The 10,158-nt window shown below is 38.2% G+C and overlaps 2 long non-coding RNA genes across 4 annotated transcripts; one reads left to right on the plus strand and one right to left on the minus strand.

The window, feature by feature from the left end:
- The first annotated feature begins 1,161 nt into the window (after nucleotides 1–1,161).
- Nucleotides 1,162–2,996, plus strand: LOC113078433 (uncharacterized). Its single transcript, XR_003281507.1, has 3 exons — nucleotides 1,162–1,772; nucleotides 1,989–2,080; nucleotides 2,177–2,996. It is a non-coding gene; the product is annotated as an uncharacterized LOC113078433 (long non-coding RNA).
- A 101-nt stretch (nucleotides 2,997–3,097) lies between these two features.
- LOC113078432 (uncharacterized) lies at nucleotides 3,098–4,490 on the minus strand. 3 transcript variants are annotated; one of them, XR_003281506.1, is made up of 4 exons: nucleotides 4,475–4,490; nucleotides 4,134–4,227; nucleotides 3,543–3,790; nucleotides 3,114–3,429 (listed from the first exon to the last, which is right to left on the minus strand). It is a non-coding gene; the product is annotated as an uncharacterized LOC113078432 (long non-coding RNA). The 3 variants fall into 3 exon arrangements; XR_003281505.1 differs by having other exon boundaries at nucleotides 3,135–3,429; nucleotides 3,543–3,669; XR_003281504.1 differs by having other exon boundaries at nucleotides 3,098–3,429; nucleotides 3,543–4,227.
- Nucleotides 4,491–10,158: the final 5,668 nt, after the last annotated feature.

Here is a 10,158-nt window from a genome sequence, read left to right on the forward strand (position 1 = left end):
TACATATGATTTACAGTTTGTTTTAATAAATATCAAACATTCAATTCAATTGTGCATTATAGCTGACACCTACATGAACAATTACAGTTGTTTTTATGACTGTAAATCATTCTCCTCAAATGCTACTGACGTTAGAAAAGTGTATACCAATATCGCATGTAACTTTAGAAATGGTCCCTAAATTTGAGACTCTCGAACGTCCAACGTCAAGCCAACTTCATTTTTTCCTAGTTTTCTTTTCTCTGCGCCGGATTGGTGATGTCCTTTACCCAGGCATAGATGTCCATCCATTCAGCCGCAAACATGAGGTGCGAGCGGTCGCGAGCGTGGATGGGAGAATGGTGCAGTCCAAACCCCTCCGGGATTTGGAGCCCTATGCAGACTCCATATTCTGCGTATAGGGAGTGGCGGTACTGTTGTCATCTTTCGAGCAAGTCGCGACCGTGCATGCCGTGTTGTGATGGTGAATGGCACATTGCACTGCGCGCAGCCGCATACCAATCGGTGTTAACGTCATACTACTGTGTCCGCGAGACCTTTTCTTTTTAGATCATACACACACCGTCCCGATTGGCCTGCACACACTGCTTAAAACATTTAGTTATAAAGAAATTATAAATATAATTAAGTATCGATACTTTGCAGAAAATACCACAATAGAAGCTTCTGAGTATCGATATATCGATACTGCACATCCCTAATGTCTACCTCTGAGGCCAGATCGCAGCCATTCTAACAGGTGAGTCGATTACACAGTAGCTTGTGTTTTTTTTCTTTAATATGCAAATTTTTATGACCGGGTAGCTAAATAGTTTAGAAGCTTGCAGTTATTTATGTGGGAGACCATTAACTTATAGGCTAACGTTATTTGTTGTTGTGTGGGATTTACTTTGAAGGCCTTTGTTAAATTGAACTCCTATTTGTGTGCAGACAGGCTTTGCCGCTTTATATTTGATAAGTTACTGAATCTTACACGTTTCATAACATTCTGTTTTAACGCAAAATATGTATTAATTAACATTAGCCGTGTTTCCACTGTAGGGCCAACAGCAAGTGCATCACTACACGAATCAGAAATATATTAATACGCCATGCTAAAGGATACGCATTTGCTTAAAGGCCATTAATGTCTTACAAAAAAAAAATGTATGCCTGTAAATGTCATAATCACTCAACTGAATAAAATCAGGTTATTGTAATTGCTATACTTTTCTGTGACTGTTAGTTGCACATGTAGGCTAATTAGACAATTAATCAGCTATATGTCAATACTTACAGTTATATCTCTCTCTTTTTCTCTCTTACAGTTACTTTGCAAAAGTTTCTCAAACATGGAGTCTGACATGAACGGGGTCAGATTTTTTTTATTTTATTATTACAAAAAGAGAGTGGTTAGTACTTCAAGGTTGTAAGAGTTTGCACTTGAATACAGTGTCATATGCATTGTTGTAACTCCAGCTGTGTGTGATCTTTGTAGAGGTGGAGTGGGCTAAGCGCAGCACAACAAACCAAACACCAAAGCAACCCTGTGTTTTCCATATTATTTTATATAATTATGCACACAGTTTTATTTTTCTTGGTGCAGATATTGCTGTGTAGCATAATACAGCATTACTTTTATTTTCAGATTGATTGGCTGAGCCTCATGGGAGGCAACACACCTGGAGAGTCGGTCAGAAGACTGCTTGGGAAACTCTGGACAAATGCTCTTTGGGCCCAATATAGTCTTAAAGGCCGCAAGGGAAAGAAGAATTTCCAGGAACTGGAAATATGTAATGTCATAATCCTTGAGTAGTTTCTCAGTTGTTTCTTATTCCAAACATTTTATAGTAAGTTGCAGAAGATAAACTTTATTTTCAGAGCAAGCTAGGCCAAAGACTGCATATGAGCCATTGAGGAAATGAGCAGTGTTTTTGTATGCTTAATCATCATTTATTATAAGTAGCAGTAACATGTTTGGTTTTTGTGTATCTTAACTGGATTTTAAGATGCCTGTCGTCGAACACACACCAAGGTGCTGGAAAAAGTAATTGAGGACTTCATTTCAGAAACACTGAAGTTTGCACCACACAGAGATAAGGTAAGGCTTTTTTAGTTTGTAAAACATTAATAAGGAAAACATAGGACATATAATACAGATTATACTGTATAGTAATACTATGTTTTGTTTCCATAGATGCTACAATCTCAGGCCGAAGCAGAGACTTAACACTTAATTCGTTGTTTTACACACAGAACGTATTTTATGTAAGATTTGGAATGTTTCAGTTTGTGGAATGTTTGAGTATATAAAATGTGAAAGTTAAGATATCAGTAATGCCATTTTTTTTTCATTTAAATGTACTGTACGTTACAGTATACTTAAAGTATCCTTGGCAAAATGTAGACAAATACAATATGAATGAATATATTAAAATATGAAAAATGTTTGTGTAGTGTCTTTAAGTTTTTGGTGTAGACAAATATAATTAAAATATTTTACCAAATGTTTGAATTTATATTTGTTTATAAAAAAAGTTCCCAGGATAATGTTTGGAGGATATTTGGATATTTTATATGACGTTTAAACATTAAGCATTTTTCCCCCCTATCATTTTCCTAACAAGATGAAAAATCTGGACATTTGGAATGTTTAAAATCATTTAGAAATAATGTTTTCATAATGTTTTCAAGATGATAGAATGTAATGTTTCTATAACGTTCACACATACCAAGAAAGAGCGTTACTAATACATAAAAAAAAGCACATTTCAAACATTTAACGAACATTCCCTAATAACATGTTCATTACGTTTTCAAGATGATAGAATGGAATGTTTCTCTAACGTTCACATAAACCTACAAAAAACGTTCCTAATACATTACAAAAATGCACATTTCAAACATTTAACGAACATTCCCTAATAACATTTTCATAACGTTTTCAAGATGATAGAATGGAATGTTTCTATAAAGTTCACATAAACCTAGAAAAACATTCTAAAACATTCCTAAAACATTTTAAAAAACATTCCTAAAACATTTTAAAAAATGCTAATTTTAAACATTTAAAGAACATTCAGTAATGACGTTTTCGTAACGTTTTTAAAATGGTAGGATGGAATGTTTCTGTAACGTTCGCAGAAACCCCACAAAAAATGTTCTCAATACATTAAAAAAACTTGCCGCTCTCAACATTTACAAAGCATTCCGAAATAACGTTTTCATAACTTAAGGGAAATGTTAGTAAAACGTTCTGACAACTCATTTTTGTTAGCTGGGAATGTCTCATTTCCTGAAGAGACTGAGGATGAGTCAGGACCTCTGACACCTTCTCCAGGTATGACACATAACGGCAGGTCACATCCATGGCCAAAAATACAGCATCCTGGAACTCTTTTTGGAGAAACATTGGATATGCAAAGATTTCTCCTCTATACATATTCAGACCTTTTGGCGAAAAACAAGAAATAAGTAGAGAATACATTGCACACTGAAGAATAGGCGTCAGATGTTTTATCTACAAATATTTTTCATTGCAATCTATCAAGACCAATACCAACCTTTGAGGAGGAATCCATGCCTGCACACAGCAATTTCTACACCTTCTTCGTCCAACTTGTTGGCCTGCTTTGATGTCTCTCTTGCTGCTGTCCATTGGGATTCCCCACACATTGCTTTTCCTGCTGTCTACCAAAGTTAAAATTTTAATATAAGGGCTGCACGCTCAAACTCACTCAAAAGCTGAAAACTTGACAGTCTGATTAGATTTTGTCTTTGATTGCCTGACCCATCTTCCATCTGCAAATCCCTGGAATATAACAAACAAATTGAAATTATTTGCCATTTAGCATGTAGGATGAAATTTGCAAAAGTCTAATTTTGTCAGATATTGTGTCAGACATACTGTATGGGCGGCAACCAATACTATAGATATACTGTGCACTCTGGATTAAAATCTAGTTGTATTTTGTTCATTCAGCTCAGCAACTTCACTCTTTGTGAAAGTCTGATTGCATTGCTAACCTCAGCAACCTGCCATTGCCATCTCAACACCTGGTCAAAGATTCCCTCATCCGAACATCTCATTTTACTTCCAGTTAGTTATAAAATAAGCCAAAGATATCCGCTGCTCAGCCTGATTGAAAACTTACACTCTTGACAGCCCCCCGGACTTCCTCAACAAAACTGGACACCTCAGAGTCTTTGGATAAAAATACTCCATCAAAAAACCCTGGCTCTTCACTCCTACAACAAAACTTCTGGATAACCACTTTAGTAAGTTTTACATAATAATGATAATAATAAATTATAATAATTGTATTCATGTGACACTTAAAAAAACAAGTTTACAATGTCTAACATGGCTATTATATTCAACAGCTACAGTATCAACAGCTTAATTTTAAATAACAAAATGAGAACTATATTATTATAATGTTAATAGCAAGGACATACATACATTGGCTGTTTTTAATGTGTACACAAAACTCACTGGTTTGCTTTCTGGAGTTTTCTGTCTTCATCCTCTGAAACAGCCACCATTAGCCGTGTTTCCACGGCTTGGATAAATCAGACATCAGCTTCTTATTCTCTATCACAATCGTGAATTTATTTAGTAACTTATATTATCTGTCACAAGCCTCGTCTCGAGAGTTTTTCTCACGTTGCCTATCATAAAAGAATATAGCCTAATAATGTTTTTTGTTCGGGAGTTTTTATAAAAATAGAGATATTATCATTCATTCTAAATGTGACGGCTACTGTGGCTAATAAACAGAAACAGACTCGACTGAATAAGCAGGCTATTTTCATGAGCTTTCAAAATCAATAAATAAAATGGATATAAGTGTATTTATGTGTGATTAATTTTGAGTCCTGATAAATTAAATCAATATGATCAATGTATCACTTATTCTATAGTTAAAACATCGATGCTTTTGATTTTGAATATATAACAAAGCATGCAAACAAACGGCCTCTTTTATCATCTTCGTTTTGTGATCGCACATGTTCCAGTGCCTTATTTTTAGTTTTCTGATAACTTCTCTTTGTTGGTGAAATAATGAGGTTACATGACGTTGTTCTGAGAGGCGTGTAAAGGGCGTGTTTTAGTGACGTGCAGCGGTGCTTCAAGCTCCACTGTGGAAACCCTGCGCTATTCTGGCCTCGGTGCTACTGGCCTGGGGCTATGAGCCCCTCCCGGCCAGCTTTAAGCCCTGGCTCACACTGACCCAACAGTGGAAAAGCGGCTAGTGACAAACAAATGGCTCCTTTTCCAGAAGTTGGTCCTCTTCAGAGTTGCAGTACACATATTGCAAAAAGCTCCTCTGAAGCATCTGCATTCACTTTGCCAGTCTGAAAAACAATTTATAGAACAGTTTTATGTTCTGTCAATGTTCCTTCTCAAACTAAAGAAAGGATGCAACTGCCAATGTGGTCTAATATGGTCTTCAGTTCAGTTCATTTCAGTAACCTGAAATATTACAGCCACTTGTGGAACTTAACTTGATTTGTGGGTATATTTGAATTTGTGCCTTGTTTGGACTCAAAGACTATTTTTGCCATACTATCCAGAACGAATAGTGAATGCATTTGTCTTTCAGCTTAAAAATGTGTCCTCACTCTTCCAAACCACTTTGTTCTCTGGTCCAACATTGCTGTGCAGGCTTTCCCTGACATTCCAGGAGCTGTTGTCTTCATAGCTTCAGAGGAATAGAACAGATCTTGGTGGAAAAGTGTCTGTGCTTGCATGGTAGCGGGCCAGTAACCACTCCTTACAAAGTCACTGACCTCTGGAGCCCATTTATATGTATTATGTATATATATTTAATGTATTTATAAAAGTCATTTATGGTGGTCTGCCTACTGTGCAGAGTGTGGCGTTTATGAACTGATTAAAATCTGCACAAAATCACTCTGAGAGCAAACATTCCCTGCAACGGATGATGGCTTCTGTCACGTGACACTGGTTGCACTTCATCTGGACAATGTTCTCAGCTGGACAATGTTCTCTCACAACAAGTTGTGAAGGTTTTGTGGCCTCGCCTGTTGCCAACATTGTTGGACCCCTTTCTGTCTTTGACACCAACTGGACAAAGATGGATGCTGAGCAAAAGCATGCCCATCAATGCTCTCTGAATCCCGTAGAAGCATATTAAAATCTTCAGAGAGAGAAAGAGAAAAATAAAAACATACTAGAAATCCAACATTGCAGTTCCACTACCACTGACTTCTTTTGAGGCATTTCCATTGCTTTTAATACAGGAAGAGTCCAGTGATAGTAGAGAAGGCAGAGGGTGACAGGATATATTCTGTGTAGGTGCTGGCTGTAAGTAGTGTTTCCCACTTAACTGTGAAACTAAACTACAAACATTTGATTTTGCTGAGAAACAGTGATGCTATTGTCTAAAATTTTCCTATTTCTGTCATGTTGACAGGGCTGAATGCACCAAATTGTGGTAAATTTAATATTTGAGTCATGTTTGGGGAGTGTGGAAAAGCATAAAAGGAGCATCAATAGATGACTAGTTGCTAAACATAGCTAAAGTGCAGGTATAATGAGGCTTCCTTTTTACGGAACTAGTTGTTTTTATTTGAAGCATACAATATTATGAAAAGTGTTTTAAAGTAGTTTTTCTACCTTCCAGGATTTTGGTAGCTAGTACCTAAAGTTGTGTTGGTGCAGCTAGCACATGGAGAAGTACCAGTACCAACTGTTTGGAAGTAAAAAATAACATAAACCACATAGAATTAAGTATAGTCCTTTCAAACACTTTGCCAGATGTACAAAAATAAAAGCTGAAAACTTGCAACATGGAAACTATCAAACCTAAATGCATTTGTCATTATAATGTAATTGTCACAAGGTGACGATCTTTAGGGGCGGAACCAAAATTCGGGAAGTTTGGTTCCGCCCGGAAGTGTTTCCGCCCCGTAGCGCCGTAAGAGGGAAAATCAGGGAATTCGATGCACCTGTGCCTAGTTAGGGACAGCGGTTGGTGATTGGAGGATACGCTGGACAAGACAGTACTTAAGGCCAAGTTATTTCACAGTCTGGGAGCTCTTTCTGGTGTGTGTGAAGCACTGTGTCGTGCCCGTCTTGGTGCGCTGCTGGTGGCTGTCTAACTCTCTCTCTCCCTCCCTCAGGCTGGAATTGTATGATTGTGAAGACATCGCGAACCTTAAAGGTGGAGAAGTGAACGGATTATACGGCGAATTGAGACGACGTGAAAAAGGGGATTGGAAGCGGCATTGATGTGAGTACTAAGAGCAAGCCGAAAGTGCCCTGTATATTGACCTGGTGTTGTGTAGATCTCCCCAGGAGGAGGAGGGCGGCCCTACCCCTAATATAGCGTGGTGGGAGAGCCGAAGGAATACTTATTGAAGTAGTCACAACGACGACATCACTAGCTAGGCCGCATATTCCATCGCCAGATCCGAACCAAGCGAAGTGAAGGAAGATGGGTGTCCTTTTCGTACACTGAGTGTGGTGGGTGAGTCTTCGTGCTGTGAAAACCTAAAATTTTGACGTGGTGCTGTATATTGCTGTGGGTTGCTGTGTATTGCCATGTGTCCTGTCAGATAAAACCCACGCACTACGTCGCGGGAGGACAAGGAGACTGCTGGTTCTAGCCTAGTTCAGTACAGTTTATGTTGTGAGCGTGCTTCAGATCTCCGGAGATAGCACGGTACGCTGTGTCCAAGTTGATACCTGTGGAGAGGAGGAGAGAGAGTGAATAACACGAGGAGGAATAGAGCGAACCCTGTACTTACAGTACGCTGTGTCCAGCCCAGAGGTGAGAGCCATTCAAAGCAAACTAACTGTGCTATTGTGCCCAAGTTGATACCTGTGGAGAGAAAAGGAGAGAGAGTGGGTAACACGAGGAGAGACCGAGGAAACCTGTACTTACGCCGCTGCCTGTGGAGAAAGAGAAAGTGAGTGAGCACCCAAGGAACGAACGGTGTGAACCAGTACTTACTGTGAGCTGCAATCAGCGAAGAGGTGAGAGCAATACCAAGCCGAATTAACTGTGCCTTTGCGTCCCAGCCGTTGCCTGTGGAGGAAGAGAAAGAGAGTGAGCACCCCGAGAACGAACTGTGTGAACCAGTACTTACCGTGAGTTGTATTCAGCGAAGAGGAGGAAGAAGGAGGGCGCTACGGATACCTAAGACTCTGGCCGGGCCCCGAGTCCCACGCCCCGGATCCCCGTGGCCCCCTTGCTCCCTGACCTCTTCCCGGCCATAGCCCATCTGGAGGGCTGAGTCAGAGTTTAGTTTTAATTGCCCTTTCCCTATTCCCCAAGCTATTTTTAAATATTTAAATAAAGATTGTTTTATCACTTGTTCTCGTGTTGTTTGGCCATTGGGTTGGCTTTGGGGACCTCCTCGAGGTGGAAGTTGAGAAGGGGTGTGGCTTAGTCAAAGCATAGCCGCCCCTGGGTGTGACATAATTACAATATGAAAGTGCACGCATACAGAATATTGAGTAACAACAGCATTATCAAACCAGCACCTTCTCTAAATCACACATCACTCTTCATCTAAAGTATTTGACATCAATTTGATCAGATGTACACTAACCAGCAGATGAACTTTTTTTTCCTCTGTTTGCTGGTGGTCACATGCTGCCCATCACGGTCCCTCTTCCACCAGCTCACTTTAGATTGTCCTGTGACTTCAGCCTTCTGCGTTTCTAACTCTGTGTTACGTTTCTTTATGCACATGTAATGAAATGTAGATGGGTGAAACACAGGCATAAACTAACTTAATTACACATTTGTGAATAACAAGAATGAAACTTGCCTGTATCTCTTCGACAAATGCATCCCCAAGCTGAAGAACAGCTTCTAGCTTCTTATTTCCTCTTGAGACTGTACTTAAACAGGAAATAAAGGTGTCAGTTAGATCTGAGATCTGCCTGCAACTCAAACTTGCTGACTATTAGAATTGAATGGAAAGTTTGGACCACATCAAGTCATATGAGGGTTTAATTTTCGGGTAAGAGGATGGTGGTGTCTTGACTATTTGCAGGAGAATGCAGATTTTCATTACAACCTTTGGATGTAACTATAATGATATTTCTGTTTATTTTACCAAGGCTACAATTATGTCACCTAACATATTAGCTATTATTATCATCAACTACAGATTCAAGTTTTTTTGTAAGCAATTACTGTTTTTCAGCTGAAGAAAACGGGTCTAGTCTAAATCTTGCTTCATTTTCCTTTACATTTAATCATTTAGCAGGTACTTTAATCCAATGCCACTTACAAATGAAGAGAGCAATATAAGCAATCAAGCCAACAATGTGTAATTTAGGTAAATGCACTATGTATGATGATGACATTAGAAATCAAATATCTTGGGGATAAAAGTCTAATCTAACCCTACAGTATCATGCATCTGAAAGAATCTAGTAATGTCTGCATGTGGCTGAATTATTCCATGCGCACATTATAGACCCCTGGGGGATCCCGTAGGTTATGACTAACCATGCCACTTTAGCTAAAAACATTAGCAAATACTAATTCAGTCTGTTGATTTGTAGTGTTGTCATCAGCCATGTCTAAAAGCTGAAGAACCATGTCAAAACATGATAAAAAAAACAGCTTTTTATTTATTTCAAACTGCAACAGGCATACAGTAGAAGTTAGCTTAGGCTAATGTCAATGGTAGGATACCAGATGTGCTAATTAAGGGAGCACCCCACGGTTCCATTAACAACTAATTTTTTTATTCCATCCTACCATTTTAAAAACGTTACGATAACGTCATTACTGAATGTTCTTTAAAAGTTTAAAATTAGCATTTTTTTTCTAGGTTTATGTGAACGTTATAGAAACATTACATTCTATCATCTTGAAAACATTATGAAAACATTATTTCTAAATGATTTTAAACATTCCAAATGTCCAGATTTTTCATCTTGTTAGGAAAATGATAGGGGGAAAAAAAATGCTGCAGGTTTAAACGTCATATAAAATATCCAAATATCCTCCAAACATTACCCTGGGAACTTTTTTTATAAACAAATATAAATTCAAACATTTGGTAAAATATTTTAATTATATTTGTCAACACCAAAAACTTAAAGACACTACAAAAAAACATTTTTCATATTTTAATATATTTGATCATTTTCATTCATATTGTATGTCTACATTTTGCCAAGGATAC

Source organism: Carassius auratus, unplaced genomic scaffold (assembly GCF_003368295.1).
Source record: "Carassius auratus strain Wakin unplaced genomic scaffold, ASM336829v1 scaf_tig00025698, whole genome shotgun sequence".
In the NCBI taxonomy this organism is placed as follows: domain Eukaryota; kingdom Metazoa; phylum Chordata; class Actinopteri; order Cypriniformes; family Cyprinidae; genus Carassius; species Carassius auratus.